Raw genomic sequence first — 16,107 nt, 5'->3', positions numbered from 1 at the left:
TGAGGGGAAATACCCAAGCATTTCATAATCAAAGTAGATAGCCAGTCCCATCCTGGTCATTGCTGTATTCTGCCTCACCTCACTGGGAAATGGAAATGGCTGAGAATAGTATGAGACACAGCATACAGCTTGGTTCTTTAGACGGAAACTGTGGTGGAGTTTCCAAGCCAGTTGATTTTCCTCAAGCCTCTTTGATTAGCACACCTCAGGAGTTATCCTGCAGGGGAATGCCCTTCCCTAGCCCTCTGCTTTGTACACATGTCATCAGATAGAAGAGAGAGGTCTCCTTTGACCATGTTATTATTGTTAGCTGCCATTGAGTCAATCCCGATGCACGATGACCTCATGTGTCACAGAGTAGAACTGCTGCACAGAGCTTTCTTGGCTGTAACCTTTAAGGAAGCAAATCACCAGGCAGTCTTCTGCAGTGGCTCTGGGTGGGTTCCAACCACCAACCTTTAGATTAGCATTTGTGCTACCTGGGGACTTTCCTTTGACCATAGGGATTAGGAAGCTGAGTACCATCTCAACTCAGATGACATGCGGCTGCGTTTACCACTCCCAGCCTGGGTCTTCCTTTGTTCTGTGACTTCAGACATTTTTAATCCTAGCCAAAAGGACCCCTGAGGTGGGTGGGAGGGCCAGCATCCAGGTAGGATGGCATGAACAGTAGCATTGCCACCTTCAGGGCTGATGCCCAGAAGGGAGCTGTGCTCCCGCCGCCAAGACGGTGCAGCCCTGAATTTACGGGCAAAAGCCCAGCTGCAACAAGTGATGTTGGAGAAAGTCATACCAGGGACACACTAACCCCTCTTTCCTTTAGATTTTCCATTTTTGTTTTTTATCCTAGCGTCAAGTTCCGTGTCAGAAAACACTGTTTAATCTCACCTCCTTGCAAAAACTTCTTCACTGACGTATATTTCCTTGGCTCAGTGTAAGACACGCCTATGAAGAATTTTCCTTCAACCTCCCTAAAATTGCTACTCGAAACCTTGTAGGTACAATTCATCATCCTTTATACTCTGATCCAATATTCTTTTTAGAGTTCTGCACCAGAAAAATAAAGTTCTTCCTGACAAAATGATATCCTTCTTCCATCAGATGGTAAGAATTGCAGTATAACTCCTTGCTTTCCCTTTTTTAGGTTGGTAGTTGGAAAATTTAGAGTTAATGAGATTGGTAAGTGAATCAAATCGAACTTTTTCCATTTGATTACTACCCCCTTTTTCCATATGGCTTATTTCTATGACTCCAGTTATGAATATGTCTTTTACTGTAAATAATTTCACAGACTATTTTGGAATTGGGGTTTACAAATTGTTAGAAATAAAGGAATACATTTGTAATTACTGTCTGTCAGAGACTCACAAAATTAATGAGTGTCCATGTTAACCCTTCTGAGTATCCTTCTCAGCCCAGTGTTTTGGTTTATACATTTAACCGATGGCTGCGCTTCTCAGTGGAGGCTCTATGAGCACTAAATTGGGATTTGCTGAGCCCACAAGGGGACATGCTGTGTTCATATCTGTCTTAGTCATCTAGTGCTGCTATAACAGGAATACCACAAGTGGATGACATTAACAAATAGAAATTTATTCTCTTATAGTCTAATAGGCTAGAAATCCGAATTTAGGGTGCCAGCTCCAAGGGAAAGCTTTCTCTCTCTGTTGGCTCAGGGGGAAGGTCCTTGTCATCAATTTTCCCTGGTCTAGGAGCTTCTCAGCGCAGGAACCTCAGGTCCGCAGGACATGCTGTGCTCTTTGTGTTGCTTTCTTAGTGATATGAGGTCTCCCTGTCTCTCTGCTCACTTCTCTCTTATATATCTCAAAAGAGACTGGTTTAAGACACAATCTAATCTTGTAGATTGAGTCCTGCCTCATTAACATAACTGCCTCTAATCCCATCTGATCACATCATAGAGATAGGATTTACAACATACAGGAAAATCACATCAGATGACAAAATGGTGGACAATTACACCATGTTGGGAATCATGGCCTACACAAGTTGACAGATATTTTGGGGGGACACAATTCAATCCATAGCAATGCCTTATGTCCACCCTATTTCCCAAGGTGAACTGTTTAACCACTTAGAGAGCTGATATCAATAGTATCCATGCTATAAGCAAACCCATGATTCGGCTGAAAATATAAGCAGTATATATAATCTTCAAAGAAGGAGCCCTGGTGGTGCAGTGGTTAAACATTCAGCTGCTAACCAAAAGGTCAGTGGTTCGAATCCACCAGCCGTGCTGTGGAAGAAAGATGTGGCAGTCTGCTTCCATAAAGACATATAGCCCTAGAAACCCTGTGGGACAGTTCTACTCTGTCCTATGGAACTGCTGAGTTGAAATCGTCTCAACAGCAGGGGGTTTTATATAATCTCCTGGAGTCCCTGGGTGGTGTAAACAGTTAATGCACTCGGCTGCTAAGCAAAAAATTGAATGTTCGAGTCCGCCCAGAGGTGATCTGCCCAGCCCAATATGAAAAATCAGCCACTGAAAACCCTGTGCAGCACAGTTCTACTCTGATGTATGTGGGGTCAACATGAGTCAGAATCAACGCGATGGCAGCTGTACTAAAAAAAAAAACCTATTGCTAGCAAGTCAATTCCGACTCATAGCGACCTCTATAGGACAGAGTAGAACTGCCCCATAGGGTTTCCAAGGAGTGGCTGGTGGATTCAAACTGCTGACCTTTTGGTTAGCAGCCGTAGCTCATCGTGGCTCTTAACCATTGCACCACCAGGGCTCCGGCAACTGTACTGGCATATCATCTGTATGTGTTCTGGTTAATTATGGATATTGATCATAATTATCAACAAACACAATAATGTAATAATAATAATTTAGCGTTTAAATTTTTAAATTGAGAAAATGCTAAAAAAAAATAATGTAAAAATCATAAATATATCTCTTAAAAATACATAGCCCTTTATATACTTCATAGAGCACTTTCATATATTTGGCTTCTTTTTCAATCCTCGTGACATCCTCTAAGGGAGGCTGTACAGGGACAGAAACTGAGCACTGCAAGGAGACCTAGGGTGAGGGGCTGGCTCAGGTCAGGGTTTTGCTTTAGGAAAAGGGGCATCTAGAATTTGAAATATGTGTATCCTTAAGAAGCCCCAATCTGAGTGAAGTTGAGGGATCCAGGGGCAGGCATCCAGGCCAACAGGAAATTCAGGACCAAGTGGTTCCACCCTCTACTGTCTCCCTCAGGACATCCCCAGCTCCAGGAAGCCACACACACACACCTACCTGAAGGGTCCTAGCTTCCCCTCTCCCTCTCCCCCAGGGGATCTACAGCTCCTGGCAGCAGCACAGCTGGGCCCTGGACCTGGGGGAAGTGGGAAGGAGAAGGAGGGGCTACCCCCCCCCCAGCCACTGCAGCCACCTCCCCACCTTCCGACTCACACAAGACTGGAGTGTTTGAGCCCTGGGGGTACTCCCACAGATGACCTTGCCCCCTCCTGTTGCCTGGGGAGCTTCTGGCCAGCTCCGGCGCTCCCGGGCTCTCCCCCTCAACTTTTCTTTTTCTGTTTCTATGACTCTGGGTTATGAGTCTGTACTCTCTCTGTCTTTCTGTGTCTCTGTATATGTGTCTCTTTTTCTCTGTCTCTCTGTGGCTGTCTCTTTTTGTCTTTGCCTCTCTCCGTCTCTGCCCCCTTCTGTTCTCCCTTTCTCTCTCTGTCTCTCTCCACTGTCCCATCTCTCTCTCATTCTGTTACCACCAGTCCCAGCATGAGGAAGACCTTCCAGTGGGGACCAGCGGTCTCAGTAAGAGTCAGGCACAAGTGTGGGGTGAGGGCAGAGCTGCCTCTGACATGAATGGTATGTCAACTATGTACTTCACATGCCTCACCGCCAATCCTGTCTACTTAGACAAGTAGATACTGTTATACCCATTTTATAGATGAGGAAACCAAGGCACAGACAGCAGTTAAATAGCTTGCCCAAAGCCTCAGGGCTAAATGTGTTGAGCTGGGATTTTAATCTGCACCTGTCTGACCCCAGAGACCTCAGATAGCCAGCTTTGTGTCTATTTTGCCAGAAAAGGGCCTGAACTACTCATTTGCTCTGAGGGATACGTAGCTTCAGAGGCTACTCATTGGGAGCACTGTGATGCGGGAGGACAGTCTTTTACCCAACGGAATGAAATCCTTAAAGTATCTCAGGAGCCAGGCAAAGGCATGGGGGAGGGCAGAATTCCCCTAGCCTATTCCTACTCGCTCTTGTAGCCCTGAAGGTGAGCCCTGACCTGGACATAAAAAAAAAAAACTAAACCCACGGCCATCAAGTCAATTCCAACACCTAGCAACCCCATAGCGTTTCCAAGGCTGTAAATCTTTACAGAGCAGACGGCCACATCTTTTTCCTGGGGAGCCACTGGTGGTTTTGAACTGCTGGCCTTTCTGTTAGCAGCCAATCGACACGGACATAGAGGGTCCTAAAAATGAAGTCCTTCGGTCCCGCAAAAGAGGCAGGTGGCACAGGGCCTCCCAGTGTGGGGTGGTGCCAGGGCTTGTTACTATTCCTCCTTAGAAAGGAGCCCTCTGCAAGGGAGGCTGGGAAATGCTGCATCAAGCCAAGACGAGCTACTTTCTTGGCTACAGGACTTCTTGGAGCCTTTAAAATGTTTGCATGCCCCTCTGGGCCCTGGAGCTGGGAGGAGCCAGCAGAGTTTTTCAGGCTTCTTTGCCCTTGAGGCCCTTCGTCACCAGCATCATTGTCTCAGAAAGGCAGACCTGACTGCTCTGTTGGCTCTCCAGGGTGCGGTATGAAACATGTTTGGGGCGTAGCTGCCACTTCCTCCCAGGGAGGAAGCGGAAGGCAGTCTTGTGATAACAGTGTGGGGTTTGGTTGGTAGCTATCACCCAGGGGCTGAAAGGCTTGTAGCTGCACACACGGTCCTGTGTGGGTGAGGTTGATCCCTCTATTGCCAGAGTCACTGCCGCGCAACTCCAGGGGGCGCCATTCTCATCACAGTTGATAGGAATGGCGCCTCCAGGAGTTGTGCTGTGCACAACCAGCGCAGCTGGACACAGCAATCCTGGTCCCAGCTCTCATCATCTTTGACTGTTGCAACGGACTCTGCTGACTTTCTGTCTCCAATCTGCCCCCTCTAGTGTCTTCTGCACCCCTCCTGTGAGTACCTCCTCAGCTTTACCCTCCCGCAAGCTCCTTCTCCTCTCAGCCAGTTACCAGAGTCGTTCTTCTACAAGCACCTCCAAGCTGTGCCGGGGCCCTGGGAAGTGCAGAAGAAATGGTACCTAAAGTGTGAGTCTTGCCTCTGAGATGGACAGGCTGTGTGGTCTCAGGAAAATCACTTAGCCTCTCTAGGGTTAACAGCCTCATTTGTAAAATGGGAATAACATACTTCCCCATCAGGGTGTGGAGGCCTGGTGGCTCAGTGGTTAGCTCTGCTGCTAAGCAAAAGGTCACCAGTTCGAATCCACCAGCTGCTCCTTGGAAACCCTATGAGAGAGTTCTATTCTGTCCTATAGGGTTGCTATGAGTTGGAATCGACTCGACGGCAACTGATTTGGTTTTATTTGGTTTTCATCAGATTATAGTTCTCTTTGTTACAGATTATGAGCTTCAGAAGGCCAGAGGCTGTCTCTCATGCCTCTCTGTATCCCAGTGTCTGGCTCATTCCAAGCCCTGGTGAATGACTGTTGACTAAATCTGTACATGCCACTTCTTTGACAGATCCCTTCTGCACTTCCTGTCACATGCGGGATTGATTTACCCATGATGGAGTCCCCAAACATTGCCTGCCCGTTGGCTTCCAGGCCTTTTCCTGCTCTGTTTCTTCTTCTAGAATTCCCTTCTGCACTGTCTCTGCAGCACTAACTGTCCCTGGGACGGCTTAGCCTCCACCCCAGAAGCCTTTTCTAGCTCCCTCCTGGACCAGAAGCAGCCCTCTCCAGAGGTGAGGTGTTGGAAGCAAGGAGCAGAGCGCCCAGGGGCAGTCTCTAAGCTGCACCTCCCCCACCTCAAGATGAGTAGACCTTGATAGCCGCCATGCGTCAGCAGAAATGCCTTCCACCTTTTGTCCAGCCGCCTCAGTCAGGCACTTTTCACATTCGTGGCACCTTGGAATGTCATTCCACACCTCATCTGGTGCTCCCTTGGACTTGTGCCCTCTTCTGCCCACCCTTGCTACGCCTCTGCCCTTCTCTCATATCAGCACCCCCCTCCACTGCCCCAGACTCTTCTGCCTGGTGGTGGTGTTTTTGTGTCCACGGTGGGGCTCCTCTGTTGGCCAGGCACGGGGTAGGGTGGAACCTTACTGTGCCCTCTTGGTGTTCCCAGAGCCTGCGTGGCGCAGGACAGGGCTTGGGACAGAAGTACGCAGAGTGGGCTGGAGATTGGTGGTGGCCAGCATTCTTTCCTGCTGTCCAGTGACTCCCAGCCTTCCACAAAGGGAAGAAAACCAGGTGCCAGCAGTTCCGGCCTGGGCAGGATGGTCACCCTGCCACCTCCCCAGGTACAGACCCACCAGGCCAGCACAGACCCGTTTGCTAAGACTTGACTTGTAGGGGGTGGGGCACTTTAAGTTCAGGTTCTGGAATCCTTTGAAAAATTAGTCTTTGAGTCTGGTGGAGGGAGAAGTAAGTGTATCACAGACCAGTGTTTGATGCTTGGCTTACTGGTCTCTCTGTTGTTAAAATAAAAACGTAGTGCATTTAAAAGGCTTAACTAAGTAAATGGTCAATAAATGTCAGCCATTCATGGGAGGGAAGACAGTGTAGTTTCCCAATTGAGCCATGGGCTTCGGAGTCAAAAAGAGGTGAGTCTGAATCCTGGCTTAGCCCCTTCCTAGTAAGATGGAACAAATCGCTTCACCCCTTTGAACCTCAGTTTCCTCGTCTGTGAAGTGGGCATGATTGTAGTACGTCCCTCAGGCTTGCTGTGCAGGTTGAAGGAGATGGAATAGGCACGGCTCTTGGCATGAGTTAGGCTGTGTTGGAGCCTGATAGTGAGTAGACATTGGTGGCTATAAATATTACTACTTCACTTCTGTTTTCTGGCAAAGAACCATTATTTTCTTGGACTTCTTTATTTTCTCTCATCTTCAATGATGAGTGGTAGCAGGTGGCTTTCTTTCTCTCTGGGACTATTTTTTCACAAAGTTGTATGTGTTTTATCCAGGGCCCCACTGAGAATTTGCATTTCCACCCCTCCCCCCACAAAAAACCCCCAAACCCATTGCCGAAGAGTCAGTTCTAACTCATAGCAACACTATAATAGGACAGGGTAGAACTGCCTCATAGGGTTTGCAAGGAGTTCCTGGTAGATTCAACCTTTGTGGTTGGCAGGAGAGCTCTCAACCACTACACCACCAGGGTTTCCATTTCCACCCCAGATACACTGAATCAGAACCTACAGTTTAATAAGATCCCCAGATGATTCTTACATATACTAAATTTTGAGAACCACTGCTCTACTAGTGATTCTCTCAGAACTGGTCCCTAACCAGCAGTATTAGCATCTCCTGGGAGCTTGTTAGAAATGCAGGTTCTCAGAGGGGCTCAAACCTGAACTAATCATTTGGAAGCCCTGCTAGTAAAGAACAACACTGTGCTGATATGTGGTAGGCATTCCGATACCCACACCGCCTCCCCACCAGCCTCACAGCCCCACCTACCTGATAAATACCTCAAGGCCATTCGCCAACGGAGATGCAGGTGGGGCCAAAAGGCTCCTGTCCTTCATAAGCTTGGGCCTGGCCTTTGACTCAGACACCATCCACTGTCTGCATCTTCATCCTCATCACAGACCCTTCAGCCAGTCCCCAAAGTGCAAAGATAAGAGCCACTACCACCTCTGTGTTCATTGTTGTTAGATGCCGTCTAGTCAACCCATGACTTGTGGTGACCTCGTGCACAATGATACAAAATGCTGCCCAGTCCTATGCCATCCCTGTAATCTACAGCAGATGGGACTCTTGTGATCCATAGGGTTTTCATCGGTTGATTTTCAGAAGTGGATTGCCAGGCCTTTCTTCCTAGTCCACCTTAGCCTGGAAGATCTGCTGAAATCTGTTCAGTACGATAGCAACAGACAATCCACCACTGACAGAGAGGTGGTGGCTGTGCAGTAAAATCCAGTCTTCTGCATGGGAGGCAAGAATTCTATCGCTGAACCACCAGTCCTGCCATCGCCATATTTACTGAGCATTTTGGTTTTTGGTTTAATATTCCCACGCGGTCCCTGGATATCACCCGGGAGATGAGAAGTGGAGACTCTCAGGCCACACCCAGACCGACTGAATCAAAATCTGCAATTTAACAAGATCCCAGGTGATTCATTCCTATGTTCGTTAAAGTTTGAGCCGCACTGATGTAGGTCACTGGTTCTCCAGCTTGGCCCATGCCTGGGTCCCCCACCACCAGGTTCAGATTTATTTGGTCTGCAGTGTGACCTGGGCATTGACAGATTTAAAAGCTGTGCAGGTGATTCTAATGTGCAGGGAAGGTTGAGAAGCTTTGGGCTTCTCCTTGGACAGATAACCTGTTTCATGGCTTGTGCTTGAAAGAAGGAGGTAGGAAGATGGCTGTGTGGCTGGGTGGACAGGTAGAGGGGGTTGGGAATATCAGCTTGAAACTTTGCAGGGCGGCACTGAAGGTCTTGGAACAGCCCCAGTGAGGCACAGGGAGAACAAGGGACTCTCCCAAGCCTGAGCCAGGGCTGTTTCCTAACGTCAGCTCACAGTTCTGGGCTCATAGTTGTTACCTCCACACTACCTCCTTGGCAATTTTTTCCAAACCAAAGCCTTGGCCTCAAGGATTAGGTTCTGATCACTAGGCCACTTCTATTCTGCTCTGCTCTGATTCTGCTGGCGGCTGGGACAGTTCCTGAAGTCAGTAAAGCTTAAGCCATTAGCACTTAACCCATCAAAACCAGAAGGAGGGATGATAACACATTTTAACCACCCAGCCTCATCCCATTATGTAATGAGCACCTGCTGGGAGGTGGCTCAGCTTAATGGAAAGTGTAGGGGACCCCGGGTGGACCTGGGTTGGAGCCCCAGCCCTGCCACTTGTCACTGTGAGCCTCTGTTCCTTTCTCTGCAAAGTGGGATAACAGCTGTTGTTGTTAAATGCTGTCGAGTTGATTTTTTTTTTTTTGGTCAAGTTGATTTTTAACTCATAGTGATACCACGTGACAGAGTAGAACTGCCGTGGGGTCTCTATGAGTTGGAATTGACTGGACAGCACCCAACAACAACAATACTTATGGAAGAAGAACGCCAGGTCTTTCTCCCATGGAGCTGCTGGGTAGGTTTGAACCACCAACATTTTGGATAATAGTCCAGGGCTTAACCCTTGTGCCAGGGCTCCTTTCTATAGATTGGTGTGTGGATTGAATGAGATATAGAAGGTGACAGAGCCCCATATAGCACCTGGCGTGTGGTGGGCACTTGAGCAGAGTGAGTTGGAGTCCTTGAGGGCTCTCCTCCCACATGGCAGATGCAAGAGGCCGGGCTCTCAGCTGGCCCAGTCTCAGCCTCCGTGGAGCAGAAGCATCCTGAGTCTCCCCACCACCACCACCCCCAGCCCCTCTGGAGGCCACCAGCAGTCCAGCACATACCTTTTCCTTCTCCCATTTGTTTCTCCTCCTCTGCCAGGCCTGCAGCAGGCTCAATGACTGCCCGTGTGTGTGTGCAAGGATGTGACTGAGAGGAGACCCGGCTGTCAGTACGGGGAACCCCCCAGCTTTCCTGGGCTGATCAAACAGCAGAAATTGGCCGTGCTGGCCACGGTTGGTGGCACTCTTCCCACTGCGTGGGCCCACTCATGACAGAGCAGCTGTTATTGTCATAGTTATTTTATTTTTATTCCTCCCTCTGGGAGCCCAGAATCAAATAGAAACATCACGGCTGCCTCATTACAAAGAATAGAGAAACTGGAGGGGCGGGTTGGGGGGGGGTGGTTGGTTATTTTCAGCCAGGGCTTGGGCAGGCCTAGCATCTCAGAGTGGCCTCAGAGAGCAGAGTCCATGGAGACTGGTAAGATGCTTTCATCTTACAGATGGGGAAACTGAGGCTGCAGAGGGCCAAGGACTTGCCCAACGGACTGGACTAGAACCTGGTTCTCCTGGCTTTTGGGTCTGAGGCTTTCCCCCAGCCTCTTGGCACTGAGAGGTTGGGAAGGAACTAGGGTCAGTGCTCCAGAGTCCTCACTCCTCAGCCACTGGTTCAGTGCTAAATGCAGATTCCTGGGTGCCATCCACTGCCTCAGGATCTCGGGGTAGGGCCTGCGAGTCTGTATCATTAGCAAGCTCACCTGATCGGACTTCCAGAATCACTGCTGTGGACTCTCCCCACTGGTCCCAAAGCCCCAGCCTGTGCTGGGGACCTCTCCCCTACTGCATCAGCATTTACCATTCGGGAATCCCAGCCCCTCAGGATTTGCTTTCCGCTGAGCCACGGCGTAAACGGGACACCGAATAATCTACTTTCATTTATAGCATCATTTATTTGAAGCACCTGGCAACAGTGGGTCCCAGGTGATGCATTCAGAGGCAGTGTCTGTCACGGTTAAGCGCATGAACCCTGAACCTAGCGGCCCGAGGTCAAATCCCACATCTGCCACTTACTAGTTATATGACCTCGACGTGTTTCTTCACCTCTTGGTGCCTTTGTTCTCTCACCTGTAGGATGAGGATGGTGATGCCATCGTACAGTGTTGTTGTGAGGATTAAATAGGTTAGTATGTATGAAGTGCTTGGCTAAGACCTGACAACAATGTTGTTAGCTGCCGTGGAGCCAGCCCCTGAATCATGGCAACGCCACGCACGAAAGAATGAAACACTACCCAGTCCTGTGCCATCCCCACGATCGGCTGCAGATTGGACCACTGTGATCCGTAAGGTATTCACTGGCTGATTTTCAGACGTAGGTCGCCAGGCCTTTCTTCCTCATCCACATTAGTCTGGGAGCTCCAGTGAAACCTGTTCAGCACACACAAGCCTCCACTGACAGACAGGTGGTGGCTGCTTTGGCCAGGAATCAAACCCAGGTCTCCTGCAGGGAAAGTGAGAATTCTACCACTGAGCCATATAACCAAAAAAAAGAAGCTTGTTGGCATTGAGTCCATGCTGACTCATAGTGACCCTATATGGCAGAGTAGAGCTGTCCCAGAGAGTTTCCAAGGAGCAACTGGTAAATTTGAACTACTGATCTTTTGGTTAGCAGTCTGAGCTCTTAACCACTGTATCACCAGGGCCCTGAACTGAACCATATAGTAAGTGCTATATAAACATTAGGAGCCCTGATGGCACAGTGGTTAAGCACTTAACTGCAAACCAAAAAGGCAGCAATTCAAGCCCACCAGCCACTCCGTGGAAGAAAGATGTGGCAGCCTGTTTCTATAAATATTTATAGCCTTGGAAACCCTATGGAGCAGTTCTGTTCTATAGGATTGCTATGAGTCGGAATTGACTGGATGGCAATGGATGGGTGGGGTAAATGTTAGCTATTATTGAAGTCTCCTACTATTACTGTAGAAATATCAATTTCTCTTTTCAGTGCCACTAGGAGTCCTGTCATTGGGTACATAGATATTTATTGTGGTTATGTTCTCATGGTGGATTGTCCCTTTAATCATTATAATGTCCTCCCTTGTCTTTTATGGTGGATTTTGTCTTAAAGTCTATTTTATCTGAGATTAGTATTGCCACTCCTGCTCTTTTTCGCTTGCTGTTTGCTTGATTTTTTTCCATCCTTTGATTTTTAATATATTTACGTCTTTGTTCCTAAGGTGCATCTCTTACAGACAGCATATTGATGGGCCCTGTTGTTTTAATCCATTCTGTCACTCTCTGTCTCTCTATGGGTGCCTTTAAGCCATTTACATTCAGTGTGATTATTGATAGGTATGAGTTTATTGCTGTCATTTTGTAGTTTTTTTTTTTTTGTGGTGCTGACGTTTTCTTTGTTCCTCTTACTCTCCTGTGCTGAGTTCCTTTTGTTTGTGGATTTTCTTGTCATTCTTTCGTTTTTGTGTTTACTGGGACTTGGTTTTCTTCTTTATTTTGACAAGTAGGTTTGTTAACTTTCTTTGTGGTTACCTTGAAATTTACCCTTATCCCCCTAAGTTCGAACCAGTCTTTTGTTACTTGGTACCGCCTTGACTTCCTCTCCATTTGAAAGTTCTGTACCTACACCGTTTATTCCCTCTTTTATTGTTCTGATGTTGTTGTTTCCAGATCAACGTCTCTGGTTCCCTGTTGTAAATCTTTTAGTTTTGTTTTATCCTTAAAAGCTCATTACCTTGGTTGGTATCTGGTTGTTGCTGTCCTATGTACTAGCTTCAAGTCGTTGTCTGTTGTTGGTTCTCTAACCAAAGGACTCCCTTTCATATCTCCTATTACCGGGTGCTGTATCACCTGTTGGGAGCTGGGTGAATTTGCCTTCCCCTAAATTTTTTTTTTTACTCCCTGCTTGGGGTCCTTGGTGGTTGCTTTCCAAGCTCACGTTAGATGGCAGCAGGGAACCTCCACTCTGTAGCTCTCCTTGCTCTGTCAGTTTCTTCTTCCATTCAGTGCTTGATCTAGTTCTTTACCCTTTGTTAGATGCTTAGGGTTCCAGGATTGACGTTTGTATCTGTTTTGCTTAGCTTTTCGGGTCTTTGCTACAGAGGGACAGCAGCATGGTGCTTCTGACTAGGGTGCCGTGTTGGCTCCGCCTCTCAACGTTAGCTATTATTGTCCCCATTTTACAGGCTGAGAAAGTTTGGCAGAGAGAGGTTAAGAGACTTGCCCAGGGTCACACAGCCAGTAAGTAACAAAGTTGCTTGGGGCTTCTACCCTTGCCACCTCTGCCCCCACTGCAGCACTGCTGGGGATTAGAGATGGGTGAGACAGCCCTCCCATCCCCCACTCGCCAAACTCACAAACTCCAGGGTGAGGATAAGTTCCCAGTTCCACAGCAAGCCAACAGAATCTAGGGAAGCCAGGTGGTCACACAGAGCTGCAGCAGCTCAGCTTCCCTCGGCCCCAAGAGTCCCTAATAAGGACATGTTGCTGTGGGGGATGCTGCCACCCCCATCTTGAAAGCTCCGTTTTTATTATGCTAATACCCATTTATACTCAAAGCTTATGTTCATTTTACAGATGTATTCCACTTCGGCTCTCTGCATTTAGGCCTAAGGGAATGTTTTTACACAGCCAGCTGTGAGGATTCTGGGTCACTTCCTGGTCTGGGGACGAAAGTAGATTTAAGCAGGTGTCCTTAAGCAGTACCTCTGCCTCTAGTTTTCTTGTATTCCAGAAAGCCGGTTCTTCTCAGCGCTCCTTTCCCCTCTCCCTGCCACCCCCACCCCCCACGTGTAATCTTTCTCTCTCTGATTTAATTCTCTTTTATCTCAGCCATTCTGATGCTAAGTTTGGTCCACTGACTCAGGATGGGCTTTACAGCACCTCTCTTCTCAGGTTGCTCTGGGGATTAGGGAACTGAGTGGGGCCATTCGAGCCTCTTCCAGTCACACACCCCTCTCCCTCTCGGTGGCCTGGAGAAAGTCAGCTCCATTACCGCTGTTTTTCTCTTCCTTCATCCCTGCTGTGATAGAATCTGCCCTGAGCTGAGCGGTCAGTGCCTGCCTGGCTCTCAGGGCCCATTCTAATGAAGGTAGTTGAATGCCCAGAGCTGAAACCAGCCTTTGCAAGCCAGTAAGTGGAGGGCCTGCCTTCAAGGGTCAGCGTGCCAGCTCTTGTCTGCCCGAGCCTGGTGTTAGAGGCAGCTTGGGCTCTGCAGCCATGGAGGAGGGGCCCAGGAAGGGGAAGGGGACAGAGAGCAGGTTTATTTGGGGTGAGCTGGGCTGATCTGTTACACTTTGCACTCAGTGCTGCCAGGGAAGTTGGAAAGGCAAACAGTAGATTCAGGTCACGAGGGGCCGGTGGAGTGGGGGAGTGGGAAGGAGGAGACGGTCAGATTCATTAGGATCCAATGCCAGGTAGCTGGTGCTTGGGGCTCAGAGATCTGGGACCCTTCTGATCAGAGCCTCTTCTTCCCTCCTTCCTTCCCTTCCTTCTCTGCTCAGAACCCCACACAGCTGTAAAGCAGGGAGGGTGGAGATAGGACAAGGTCCTTGCCCTGGAGGAGCTGGCCTATCAGGGCAGGGAGACACAAAGAACTGTGTGCAGTGTCCTGCGATGCGTGTTAAAGCTGTGCAGGGTACCAAGGAACCTGGTGAAAAAGCAGCTAATTCTGCCCCAGGGGGTCAGGGCAAGGTGTTGGGAGCTGCCAGCTGCCAAAGTGGGCCTTGAAATCTGAATCATCACACCAAACCAAAAACCAAACCCACTGCCACTGAGTCCGTTCTGATTCATAGCAACCCTATAGGACAGAGTAGTACTGCCTCATAGGGTTTCCAAGTAGCGGCTGGTAGATTCGGACTGGCGCCATTTTGATTAACAAACACCTACCCACTGTGCCACCAGGGCTCCTGAGTCATCATAAAACCCATTAAAAAAAAAACATCGTAACCGTCATAAAAGCTACTATGCTGGTGCCTCCATTGTGTGCACCTCATCACAAGTCCCCATGACGAGTCCCATTTTACCCATGAGGCTCAGCCAAGCACTTATTCAACAAATATGTACGTAGCCCAGGCATACAACTGCCAATGAAAAGACCAGGTCCCTTCCCTCAAAGAAGTCAATCTCAGGGGAGAAGGCAAGCAAACAAGAACGTAAGTAATGTAACTGTAGGTAGAGAAAGTGCTGTGAGGGAAATTAAACAGAGTGAAGAGTTAGAGTGTATGTGCGTGTTGGGGGGGGGTGTTCTCTATAAAAGGCTGCTCTCAGGAGGTAATGTGAGCAGAGCCTGCTGGAAGTGAGGAATGGAGAGCCTGCTGGAGGTGAGGAATGGAGCCATGTGAAGATGGGGGTGGGGTGGATGTAAAGACTCTGAGGTAGGAAAGACTTGGTTGGTGTGAGCAAGAGGGCTGAGGGGGCTGAGTGGGTGATGGGGAGGGGGCAGAATGGAAGGAGGATCCAGGCAGAGATGCCTGAGGGCACAGGTCAGGAGTTTGGGGTTTGTTCTAGGTGCCGTTGGAGGCCGGATGTGGGTTTCCAGTTGGGAAGTGACAGGATCTGCTTGGTGTTTTAAAGAGATTCCCGTGGCTTGTGCGTGAAGACAATGCTGGAGTCAGAGAGAGCAGTCACATGGCCGTGCAATTATCCAGGGAAGTGACGGTGGTACTTGGTCTAGGATGGTGACGGACAGGTGGTGAGAAGTGGTCAGGCTGTTATAGCTGAAAGGACTTACTGATGTGGAGTGTGGAGGAAGGGGAGTAGTAAAGGACTATTGCGAGGTTTTCATCTGAGCTACCCATTGCCTTCAAGTCGAATTCTGACTCAAAACAACCCTATAGGGCAGAGCAGAACTGCCTCATAGGGTTTCCAAGGCTGTAAATCTTTATGGAAGCAGACTGCTGCATCTTTCCCCAAAGAGCAGCTGGTAAGTTCAAACTGCTGACCTTTCAGTTAGCAGCTGAGTGCTTAACCACTGTACTACCAGGGTTCCTTTACATCTGAGCCACTGGTGAATATTGGTGCCATTTATTGTGCTAAGGGCAGTGAGGGACAAAACAGGTTTAGATGGGAAATTCAGTGGTTCAACTGTGGACATATTAACTTTGAGGCACTTATTAGACATCAAGCTGAAGACATCTTGTAGTGTGCTGCCCAGATGCCCTTTAAGTCTGAGGCCCTCATTCTCCCATCTGTGGTGACTGTTGGCTGCTCCAATCCCTCCTCAGAAAGCAGCCTGCTTTGCCCAAGATTACAGGCCCTTCCTGGTGGCAGCCTGCATCCTATGACTGGTCCATGTGGCAATACAAGGGTTTTGCCCCTTGCCTCATTTTGGGACAACTTGGAAAGACCATTCGAGTTCCAGAGCTCCCATGGGATTGGCTGAGGCCTTGGATGTAACCTCTGATGCATTGCAGCCCCACACCTCCCTCTGCCCCATCCTGCTTCCCTCATGCCCTCATGCTGTTGACCCCAGAGATACTCTCCAGTAAACTCCCTGCCCAGGCAATCAATATAATAATAGTCTGAAGTTCAGAGAAGAGGTCCAAGCTGGACATCTA

At 48.7% G+C, this 16,107-nt stretch overlaps 1 protein-coding gene across 1 annotated transcript in view; it reads left to right on the top strand.

Annotated features, from left to right (window-relative positions):
- RAB11FIP4 (RAB11 family interacting protein 4) overlaps positions 1–16,107 on the top strand; it is a 119,809-nt gene that overhangs the window by 44,658 nt on the left and 59,044 nt on the right. The gene's annotated exons all lie outside the window — the stretch shown is intronic.

The sequence above is a fragment of the Loxodonta africana genome, chromosome 18 (assembly GCF_030014295.1).
Source record: "Loxodonta africana isolate mLoxAfr1 chromosome 18, mLoxAfr1.hap2, whole genome shotgun sequence".
NCBI lineage: Eukaryota > Metazoa > Chordata > Mammalia > Proboscidea > Elephantidae > Loxodonta > Loxodonta africana.
Note: the sequence above shows the minus strand (reverse complement) of the source record. Positions and strands in the feature narration are given on the sequence as shown.